General features: G+C 39.2%; 1 pseudogene; it reads right to left on the reverse strand.

The window, feature by feature from the left end:
• Window positions 1-548: 548 nt before the first annotated feature.
• On the reverse strand, window positions 549-666 carry LOC126209606 (5S ribosomal RNA; annotated as a pseudogene).
• Between the last annotated feature and the right edge of the window lie 11,197 nt (window positions 667-11,863).

An 11,863-nucleotide genomic window follows, 5' to 3' on the forward strand; every position in this document is an offset into this window, starting at 1 on the left:
TGTAGTTTGATTTACATGTCTGTAAATCTAATATTACTATGAATCACTTGTGAATTACTGGTGGATGAAAGCCTCCTTAGCTCTCCTCCATGTTTTACAATCTAGAAGCATAGGCTGCCATGTTGTACCTGCGTGCTTTCGAAAGTCATAAAGTCATACATCCGCCTTCTGTTAAGATGTCTTCTTGCATAAAATAGTATATGTAACACTTAATTTATTAACGTATTTCCTGTGTGGTAGTGGTTTCAATATAAAAGTGAATGTGGGATATTGTACATTCCTTCTGTTATAAAGGGGCCAAAGCATCTATGTGACTAATTAAAAAGAAAAAAATGTAAACTCCTCCTGAACAGGCCATGAAGGCCCAATGGTACCAACCAGCTACCGTATCATCCTCAGCCCACAGGCATCACTGGATGTGGATATGTAGGGGCATGTGGTCAGTACACCACTCTCCCGGCTGTGTGTCAGTTGCTGAGACCGGAGCTGCTACTTCTCAATCAAGTAGCTACTCAGTTTGCCTCACATGGGCTGAGTGCACCCCTGCTTGCCAACAGCACCCGGCAGACTGGATGGTCACCCATCCAAGTGCTAGCCCAGCCCGACAGCGCTTAACTTCGGTGATCTGACGGGAACCGGTGTTACCACTGAGGCAAGGCTGTTGGCATGTGACTAATTAGGCTGGTGTATAAAAGCTGCTTCTCCATATTTCATTATGTATTTATGAAATTCCTGTACAAAGCTGAATTTAATAATTGAAACAACACAGTTGGGACATACATTGATTTGCTAATGTCATAAGAAAATGTGATGTGCTCTTTAGGGAGATGATAAAATTCCAGATTTCATTTGACCTTAAAATTGTGAAATTACAGGTCTAGAGATTTCTTTTGTGTCATGCATTAATTTTTACAGTTACCTACCTGTACTAAACGCTCAGCAAATAGCTGAATCTGTGGTAGATGCAATTCTCAAGAATTGTAATGAACGCAGTATCCCTGCTTTATTGCTTCCCATCAGCCACTTGCAGAGGTAAGTCCAACTTTCTACAGACCACCCTTTTATAACTTATAGAAAGAAGCTTTATTAATTGTATTTTCAACCTTCATTTACATAATAAGTGGTATAAAATGATTACAGTTTCATTAATGGAAATGATTAGAGGCTTCACAGCTTCAACAGGGTATCTACATGTATGTAGCTATTTAGATGAGATGATGATTGTGACTATGTCTGTATGGTAAGATGAGTACCTTGTAAAGTAACTATCAAAAATAAGTAGATGCAGTATTTAAATATTTTATTCTTCATCACCAAAACCAATTACAAACTTGGAGAGTACATCAGAAAATGGTTGCATTACACTTATGAATATCAGCTGATATCACATACCATTTATATCTGTGGAAGGAGTCCACCAGCTGTCAGATTTATACCATCTGAAAACTCTGCCACAGTGATCCCATTCCAGAAATACAATAGGATCTCCAGTCTCTCCTCAAATCCTAGGCCCATCACAGAACCTCTCCCATGAATTTTATCCCCTCATACCTATCAGTCCCCACACTCCTGCCTTCTACATGTTTCCTAAAGTCCATAACCCGAACCATTCAGGATGCCCTAATGTGGCTGGTTATGGTGTCTCCACTGAGAGAGTCTCTGCTCTTGTGGACCAACACCTTACCCAGAACCTACCCTCCTATATCAAAGACACCAACCATTTCCTCCCATGACTCCAAAATTCCTGTTCCTTTACCACCCAGTGCCTTTCTCATCACTATCAATGCCAGCTCCCTGTACACTAACATCCCTAATGCCCATGGCCTTGCCACTATTGAACACTGCCTGTCCCAATGCCCAAAAGGCTACAACCTCTTTCCTTGTCACGATGACCAACTATCTCCTCACTCACAATTACTTCACCTTTGAAGGCACCATAGACAAACATATCAATGGTACAGCAATTGGCACCCACATGGCACTATCCTATGCCAACCTATTCATGGGCCATCTAGAGGAATCTTTCCTAGCTACCCAGAATCCCAAATGCCTCACCTGGTTCAGATACATTGATATCATCATTATCTGGGCCAAAGGCGAGGACACCCTACCTACATTCCTCCAGAACCTCAACACCTTCTCCTCCATTCACTTCACCAGGTCCTCCTCAATCAATCAAGCCGCTTTCCTCGATGTTGACATCCACTTCAAAGATGGCTACCCACATCAGTACTTCTGTCCATATCAAACATACCAACCACCAGCAATAACTCCACTTTGCCACCTGCCACCCATGTCCATACAGCCTAGCCATCCATGGCCATTGCACCTATAGAGAGGAGGAGTCCATCTCCAAATGTACCAAAGGTCTCACTAAGGCCTTCACAGACTGAAATTAGCCTCCTAACCTTTTACAGAAACAGATCTCTTGTGCCTAGTCTCTCCAATCACCTACTGTCTCCCACATTCCCACTATCTGACCACAAAGAACCACTCCCCTTATGACTCAATACCACCCATGACTAGAGCAACTGAATCACATTCTCCAGCAGGGTTTTGACTACCCCTCATCATGCCCTGAAATGAGGAATATCTTACCTGCTATCCTGCCCACCACACCCACAGTAGTAGTCTGCCACCAGCTGAACCTACGCAATATCCTTGTCCAATCCTACTCGACCCCTGCTCTCAACACCTTGCATTATGGTTCATATTGCTGTGGTAGACCTAGACACAAGATCTGCCCCACACATACTCACACTAGCATCTACTTTAGCCCAGACACAGCTGTCTCCTGTCCATCAATGGCAGGGCTACGTATGAAAACAGTGTGGTGTACAAACTAAGCTTCAACCATTGTGCTGCATTCTATTTGGGCACCACCACCAACCAACTGTGAACAAGAGACAGCTGGATCACCCAGTTGCTAAACATACTGCCCAATACTACATGCTTCACTTCATTAGATGCTTCACAGCCTGTGCCACCTGTATCCTTCCTACCAAAACCAGCTTTTTTGAATTGTGCAGGTGGGAAGTGTCCCTGAAATATCCTGGTATATTTGAGTTCATGTGAAGATTATGATGCCTAGATTAATGAATGATATAGTTTCAACATTTCATTTAATCAACAAAATTGATAATAATAATAATGGCTATGCTCAATTGATCTTAGAACATTTACTCACTTACGAAATAAAGCAGGACGCCACTTACACTGCAAGTTGATCAGCTAATCTTTTTATGTTTATTTGTACATATTATCCTGCAGGTTTTTATTTGGAAGTAGTATGGCAGTCTATTCAGTGTTGTTAAGATTTGTAGTGAATACCTTTCACATCATGTGCCATTGATAATTCAAAACAATGTCACACTGGGACAAGTCTTACAGTAACACATACAGATACATAAGGTGTCAGTATAGGCAATGGTCTGACCAGTTGAAAGATCCTGTAGATGAGAATTGTTGCCACAGTGGAACTGTAGTTGTGCTTGCTTCTTCATAGATTTGTTAAAGCACCCACTGCTGGTGCCCCCATCAAAACATAGTGGCATATAGCTTGATCCTCAATTTCTTTTACTTTTTTAACTTCAGCTTCCACTTTTCTGAGCCACTACACTTCACTTTTATTTTTTCCTGTTGTTTTAACTTTCCTCACATTTGACATTTTGCTAGTTATTCATTTTACCATTCTTCTTTCTTCTACCTTTTCTTTTGTATTAATTTTCTCATTCTTTTTTTATGTATCTCCTATCAGTGGAGTGGATGTAGATATTATGGAAACAGGCAAATATGTAATGTTGAACAAAGTGAAAATTTGTAAATGTGTGTGCCTTTAGTATACGTCGACTTAGGAAACAAGACTGAAGGGAGGTGAGAGAACTGATAACTCTGCAACAGATGATAATGACAGCCAACTGTGAGAGCCATGTAACACCCCTTTATCATTTTCATTAGATTAGATTAGTTTTTCGTTCCATAGATCTGTGCTGAGGAGATCCTCGTGGATGTGGAACACGTCAATTTTTTTTTTAAGCTGAAATAACAATATTAATAGTATGAATATATAAATACATCATTTGTTTCTATTAAAAAATTCGTCAATGGAGTAGAAGGAGTTGGCCACTAGTAAGTCTTTCAGGCTCCTTTTAAACTGATCTTTATTTGTAACTAAATTTTTTATGTTTACTGGCAAATTATTGAAGATGAGTGTTCCTGAGTAGTGGACCCCTTTTTGAACTAAAGTAAGTCCTTTTAAGTCCTTGTGCAGATCATTTTTGTTCCTGGTATTGTATGTATGAACTGAGATGATTGTTGGAAAAAGAGATATATTATTTAGGACAAATTTCATTAATGAGTAAATATACTGAGAGGCAGTAGTTAGTATACCCAGTTCTTTGAAGAGGTTTCTACAGGACGTCCGTGAATTTACTCCACAAATAATACGTATTACACGCTTTTGGACTCTGAAAACTTTTGTCTGACTTGAAGAGTTACCCCAAAATATTATACCATATGACATTATGGAATGAAAGTAGGCAAAGTATGCAAACTTTTTCATTTTTATGTCGCCTATGTTTGCTAACACTCGAATTGCAAATACAGATTTGTTAAGGCGTTTCTGCAGTTCTGTGGTGTGCTCTTCCCAACTGAATTTATTATCAAGTTGTAATCCCAGGAATTTAAGACTGTCAACCTCTTCTATGTGCTCTTCTTCGTATTTTATGCATATGCTGGGTGGAAACCTCTTACAGGTTCTGAATTGCATATAGTGAGTCTTTTTGAAGTTTAATGTCAGTGAGTTGGCTTTAAACCATTTATTAATATCCATGAAAATATCATTAGCAGATCTTTCTAGAACTACACTTGACATAATATTTATTGCAATACTTGTGTCATCTGCAAACAAAATGAACGCTGCTTCTGGCAGTGTAACTGATGAGAGATCATTAATGTACACAAGAAAAAGCAATGGCCCTAAGATGGATCCTTGTGGGACACCACATGTAATTTCTTCCTATTCTGATGATGACTGATGACTTAATTCACTAGTCCCTTGCACTGACACCCTTTGTTTCCTGTTAGTGAGGTATGACTTGAACCATTTTGCAGGACTGCCCGTGACACCATAGAATTATAATTTACTTAAAAGGATGTTGTGGTTCACACAATCAAATGCCTTTGACAAATCACAGAAAATACCGTCTGCTTGTAATTTGTTATTTAATGAATTAAGAACATTTTCACTGTAGGTGTAAATAGCCTTCTCGATATCAGAACCCTTCAGACATCCAAACTGTGTTCTTGACAATATGTTATTTGTGGTCAGATGGTTGAGCAGCTGCCTGTACATTACTTTTTCTAAAATTTTTGAGAATGCTGGCAAAAGTGAAATCGGTCTGTAGTTTGATGATATCTCTTTATCCCCTTTCTTGAATAGAGGCTTAACATCTGCATATTTTAGCCAGTCAGGAAATGTCCTAGTTATAATTGACTGGTTACACAAGTAACTTAGAATTGTACTGAACTCACAAGAACATGCCTTAATTAACTTTGTTGATATTTCATCGTACCCACTAGAATGCTTTGTTTTTAAAGATTTTATTATGGAAGTTATTTCTTTTGGTGAAGTGAGTGATATATTCATGTACTTGAAGCTATTTGTGAAGGCTAGTTTCAGATATTCAAGGGCATTATTTACTGATCCTGAAAGTCCTATTCTATCAGTAACGGATATAAAGTACTTGTTAAATAGATTTGCCACACTATGCCCATCAGTTACTAATGTGTCATCTACCCTTAGTGCTATTTGCTCCTGTTCCTTTCTGGTTCTACCAGTCTGCTCTTTCACTATATCCCATATTGTTTTTATTTTGTTCCCTGACATTGCTATCTTCTTCTCGTAGTGCATTTGTTTAGACGTCTGAATTACTTTTTTTAATGTTTTACAGTATTCCTTGTATTTAGCTAAATCATCAGCATTGGAGCTATTCTTGGTCAACAGATACATTTTCCTTTTTGTCTTACAGGAAATCTTTATTCCTTGTGTAATCCATGGTTTTATTATAGACTTCTGTTTAATTTGAGTAACTTTTAGAGGAAAACAGTTTTCAAACATGGTACTGACATTGTTCATGAATGTGTTATATTTTTCATTCATGTCATGAGCACTATAAACATCTTTCCAGTTCATATCTTTGAGCAGTTTTCTAAAACACTCAATTTTTGGTTGATTGACTACTCTCCTGTACTCAGATTTAGCAGTCTTGATAATCTGCTTAGAATTTACATTTAAAACAAGGAGCTGCATGTCATGATCCATTTATAACAGGTTTTATGATATGATTTTGTTCCTTTGATTTGTCTATAAAAATGTTATCAATGGCTGTCCTGGAGGATTTAGTGATCCTAGTTGGAAAGTTTACAGTGTGCGTTAGATTGAAAGACAACATTACTAACTGCAGTGAATGTTTATTGGAAGATTGCATTAGAAAATCTGTATTAAAGTCACCAGCAATCAAACTTTCTTTGTTTCTTCCTGTTAAATAACCCAAAAGAGCTTCTAGATGATCTAAGAATAGATTATAATTTCCTGCAGGTGCTCGGTAAATAGTTATTATTATATAGGATCAGTTATGGAACTCTACTTCTGTTGCACATGCTTCTAGATGCTGCTCCAAACAGAATTTATTAATGTCAATGTTCTTGAATTTATGGCAGTTTTTGATAAATGTGGCAACTCCTCCTCCATCCGTATCTACTCTGCAGAAGTAGGAAGCTAGCTTAAATCCTGAAATGTCTAACATATCTATATCAGTGGTCACTTGATGTTCAGAGAGGCAGATTATGTCAATTTGGTTAGATGAATTCATTTCATCGATACAAATGAGTAGTTCATCAACTTTATTTCTAAGTCCCGGAATGTTCTGGTGTAATAAAGATAACTGATACTGCATACTAATGGGATTGTAACTGCTTTGGCGAACATGAACTGGCAGTTTCTGATTACTTTCTGTTAAACACTGTTTAAATGGAGGCTGTATGATAATATCTGACTCCTGTTCATCTGTTTTCTCAAACTGAGTGTGTCTGCCAATCTCTCTTAAAACTCATTTTCTTTCCCCCTTCCCTATCCTAAAAAAGGCATCCCTCTGACACCTGTGACCACTGGTTTTTTACCACTTGTGTCAGTGTCCCCCCTTAAGTTTTCTGCAATCAACCCATACAGTTTTCCCTTCCCTTTCCTATTGAGGTGAAGGCCATGCCTAGTGTAGTCCCTCCTATCGATAGCATCCACAGGAATCAAACCAATATGGGACCCTATATCCGTCCTAAGCAGCCACTCCAACTCAAAGTTCACCCTCCCTACGGAAGAGTTCAAATGAGGCCGATCATGGCGTCTCAACACACACACAAATCCCACACTCGTATGCTTCGTTGCTGATGCTATCTTCACCAGGTCACTCTCTATGGAATATTCAGAGTCTCTTTCAATGCTATTTCCTGGACCACCCACTATAACCACGGCATCCTCCATTGTGAAATCCTTGCATAAAGCACCTACATCCTCTGTTACCTGACCCAGATCTGCACTAGGCTTGAAAAAGTTTGTGACCTGTTACTCTGGACCTAGGTTTTCCTGCAGTAGTTGGCCAACACCTCTACCATGGGAACTACCTAACAACAGAACTTTCTTTCTCTTTACAAATTTCCCTACCTTTTTCAAGTCCTTGAAAGCTTGTTGTGCCCTTTCTACAGCTTCAGCTACATGAGGCTCATCTGATTCTGACTGAGGCAACAGGTCAAATCTATTTTCAAGATTTATGACAAAGCTGTCTGATGCTCTCCTTTGCCTGTTCCCCCTATTACCTGTTGCCACTTCCCACCTCTGTTCACCCTTCTCCCTCTTTAACCTGTCCAGATCCTCCCTTGCCTTGTCTAGGTCAGCTTGAAGAGCTGCAATTTTCCCTTCCTGTTCCAGTATTTTCCTATCTCTACTGCAGATCCTACAATACCACTGGTGGGCCTCATTTATGTCCCCATTTCCCACGCCACTACATTCGCCCCAATGAAAGAAACTACTGCACCCGTCACACCATACCCCAGAACCAACGATCCTACGGCATGTCACACACTTCTCACTCATGGTAAAAACAGAAATCGTGTAAGCTGATTTAAGTAGTGACTAAAACGTAAACAAAGGACCCTAGAGACTATTCAGGCAGATATAAATAAATTGAAAGAGTACTGAATAAAAAGAACTGGTGATTACATATAACTCACTGTTTACTTACGATACGCGCATGAAATTAAGCCTAAAATCCGTGCTATAGGCGCGAGAAGGAAAATAAACTTCTTACCCCGTTTAATCTTCTTTAAAACTTCACTAACACTTCCACTAATGTAACAACACTTATATTATATTTATACCAACTGGAAACGTTTATCTATAAGTTTAATTCACTGCTTACTTACAATTCGCGCGTGTGAAATTAGGCCTAGGATTCGTGCTACAGAATCCAGAATACTAAGAATCCAGGACTATGGCTGCAACAGATTGTCTGCCTTCAAGATACATAGTCCATATTCAGAGGCTGCAACTGCAAGATGATTTGCAATATCTGTCATTCAAATTCTGAGGACTCATCAGTTAATTAACAGAAGAAGCACTGCTATACAACTTGACTTGTTTTTATTAGTACTTTTCTCATACAATTCCCTATCAAATGCCACTAAACAACTGTTGAAGAGCAACTTAACTGCTCTACAAATGCTTACAGAGAGCATACTGAGAGAGTGATTCTAACATAAGAACATGTATACCAGGCAAAGATGATAGTCTGCAAAATTTCACACAAGAAAATCCGGTTAGAAGTGACACAGAAATGCTGAACCAGTAGCCACCTGTATATTCCTGCATTGTTTTCTTAGCAACAGTTACTTCCTACATCTTTGAAATTATAATCTTCCTACACAGCAGACAAAATTTATTTGAGGAGAAGCATTTTAACCATACATGAGAAATAAAAATAATTTTATGCCACACACACACCAGTTGAAATTAAGTATATGCACGGACTTTATGGTATATGAGAATGACAATATGTAACTAGTTAATGGGCAAAAACATATTACAAGGGTGGTTTGAAAAGTTCTCAGAATCACCATGAGAGGTCAGTGCTAGAGCAATGAGTTGTTCACATGATATTCATTGGACTGTTGCCCTTAAACACGTGCCACATCAGTGCTCTTGAAAGAGAGCTGTGGTGATGATGTGGCTCTGCTGTTCCTGCGTAGTGATTTGTGAAGATGGAATAAATCAAGCTTTGAGCAGTGACTGAGTAGTTCATAAAGAAAACTATGAAAGCAAAGGACATTCATGCCAATTTCCAGCAAGATACACTGGGGGACTGCTCCTTCATATTCATCTGTTGCAAAATGAACAAATGAATTTAAATTTGGTCGGGAGAGCTTAGATGACAATCCACACAGTGGTCGGCCAAGATGTGTCACTACTCCAGAAATCATTGCAAAAGTCCACAAAATGGTCATGGAGGATCGCCAATTGAAAGTGCGTGAAACTGCTCAAGCTTGCCAGATGTCATCTGAAAGGGTAAATCAGATTTTAACTGGAGAATTATAAATGAAATAATTATCTGCTAGATGGGTGCCGCAACTCTTGATGGGTGCCAGCACACGTGTAAGATTAGGGTATTTACCCTAATCTTACAAGAACCAAACAACAGAGGCTTTGAGTATGGTTGATGCTGATTATATGCCTTTGTCTTTCACCATACAAGAAGTGAGCCACATATGAGTATTGAGCCGATGAAAAGGGAGCTATGAAGTTAACTAAGCACCATATAATAACTGTTCAATTCAAGCACATACATGCTAGGCACCATTTTATTAGGTACCACCTAAAACAAGAGGATATAATATAAATTATTTGTGTACAGAGGAAATGCTTTGTGATTTATTATCAAGTGTCTCAACAAAGACAAATTCCAGAAATCATTAATACTGTATGGTTTAAAAACAAAGTTTCAGGCATAGTGCTTTGAGATGGTGTAATGTTATAAGCACATAATTATATTTGTTCAAGGGGAGGCATTGGGATTTGGTGAACTAAATATTTCCCCCCCATGAACCATGGACCTTGCCGTTGGTGGTGAGGCTTGCGGGCCTCAGCGATACAGGTAGCCGTACCGTAGGTACAACCACAACGGAAGGGTATCTGTTGAGAGGCCAGACAAACGTGTGGTTCCTGAAGAGGGGCAGCAGCCTTTTCAGTAGTTGCAAGGGCAACAGTCTGGATGATTGACTGATCTGGCCTCGTAACAATAACCAAAACGGCCTTGCTGTGCTGGTACTGCGAACGGCTGAAAGCAAGGGGAAACTACGGCCGTAATTTTTCCCGAGGACATGCAGCTTTACTGTATGATTAAATGATGATGGCGTCCTCTTGGGTAAAATATTCTGGAGGTAAAATAGTCCCCCATTCGGATCTCCGGGCAGGGACTACTCAAGAGGATGTCGTTATCAGAAGAAAGAAAACTGGCGTTCTACGGATCGGAGCGTGGAATGTATTATATAATGGTAAGACAGAGATTTAGGAACCAGGTTTTAAATTTTAAGACATTTCCAGGGGCAGATGTGGACTCTGACCACAATCTATTGGTTATGACCTGTAGATTAAAACTGAAGAAACTGCAAAAAGGTGTAGCCATGTACGGAAGTGAAACATGGACGGTAAATAGTTTGGACAAGAAGAGAATAGAAGCTTTCAAAATGTGGTGCTACAGAAGAATGCTGAAGATTAGATGGGTAGATCACATAACTAATGAGGAGGTACTGAATAGGATTGGGGAGAAGAGGACTTTGTGGCACAACTTGACCAGAAGAAGGGATCGGTTGGTAGGACATGTTCTGAGGCATCAAGGGATCACCAATTTAGTATTGGAGGGCAGTGTGGAGGGTAAAAATCGTTGGGGGAGACCAAGAGATGAATACACTGAGCAGATTCAGAAGGATGTAGGTTGCAGTAGGTACTGGGAGATGAAGAAGCTTGCACAGGATAGAGTAGCATGGAGAGCTGCATCAAACCAGTCTCAGGACTGAAGACCACAACAACAACAAACAACAAAAAATATTTGTTATGTGTATCAGCAGCGAGTTTGTGTGTATATACCTCTGTGCCTATTACATGTATTCTTAGATATCTATGCCACATATTCTGTGTTATATGTCTCTGTGTAGTACACCTGTGTAAACTGTCAGGAACACATTAAAAATAAGAAACTGTATTTCCTAATGGTGTTTCTCTATCAATATTGTTGTACTGCACAAATATATAATCCTATAACTCTTCATTTAATACTGTTTCTTAGAGTTCGGTAAGTAGGCTTTTGTGATGTAATTTCCATCTATCTCAAAGAGTGCCAATTCAGGATTTTCAGCATTTATCATGTCAATCTCCCATATGTCAAACAAACCTGTGACTAAACATGCTCTCCTTTATATATGTTCAGTATTCCCTTTTAGCCTCATCTGGTATGAGTCTCATACACCAAAACAATGTTCTAGGATGGGACAATGTTTAGCAAGCAGTCTTCTTTGTAGACTGATGCATTTCACCTGATGTGACATTGTAGATGTGATGCCTAATTTTTGTATCTGCCAGCCATTTCTAACTGTTTCAACTCACGTTATATGAATTTTCATACACCATGAATCACAACTTTTTATTTTGATCATTAAGTATTTGTGCTTGGGTTGCTGAATTTTATTTTGATTCATTATTGTTTTGGGTTGGCAGGAGAGCCAACACCGTGTTACTAGAAGGAGGCCGAAAGGCACGCGT

The sequence above is a fragment of the Schistocerca nitens genome, chromosome 1 (genome assembly GCF_023898315.1).
Source record: "Schistocerca nitens isolate TAMUIC-IGC-003100 chromosome 1, iqSchNite1.1, whole genome shotgun sequence".
NCBI classification, from domain to species: Eukaryota; Metazoa; Arthropoda; class Insecta; order Orthoptera; family Acrididae; genus Schistocerca; species Schistocerca nitens.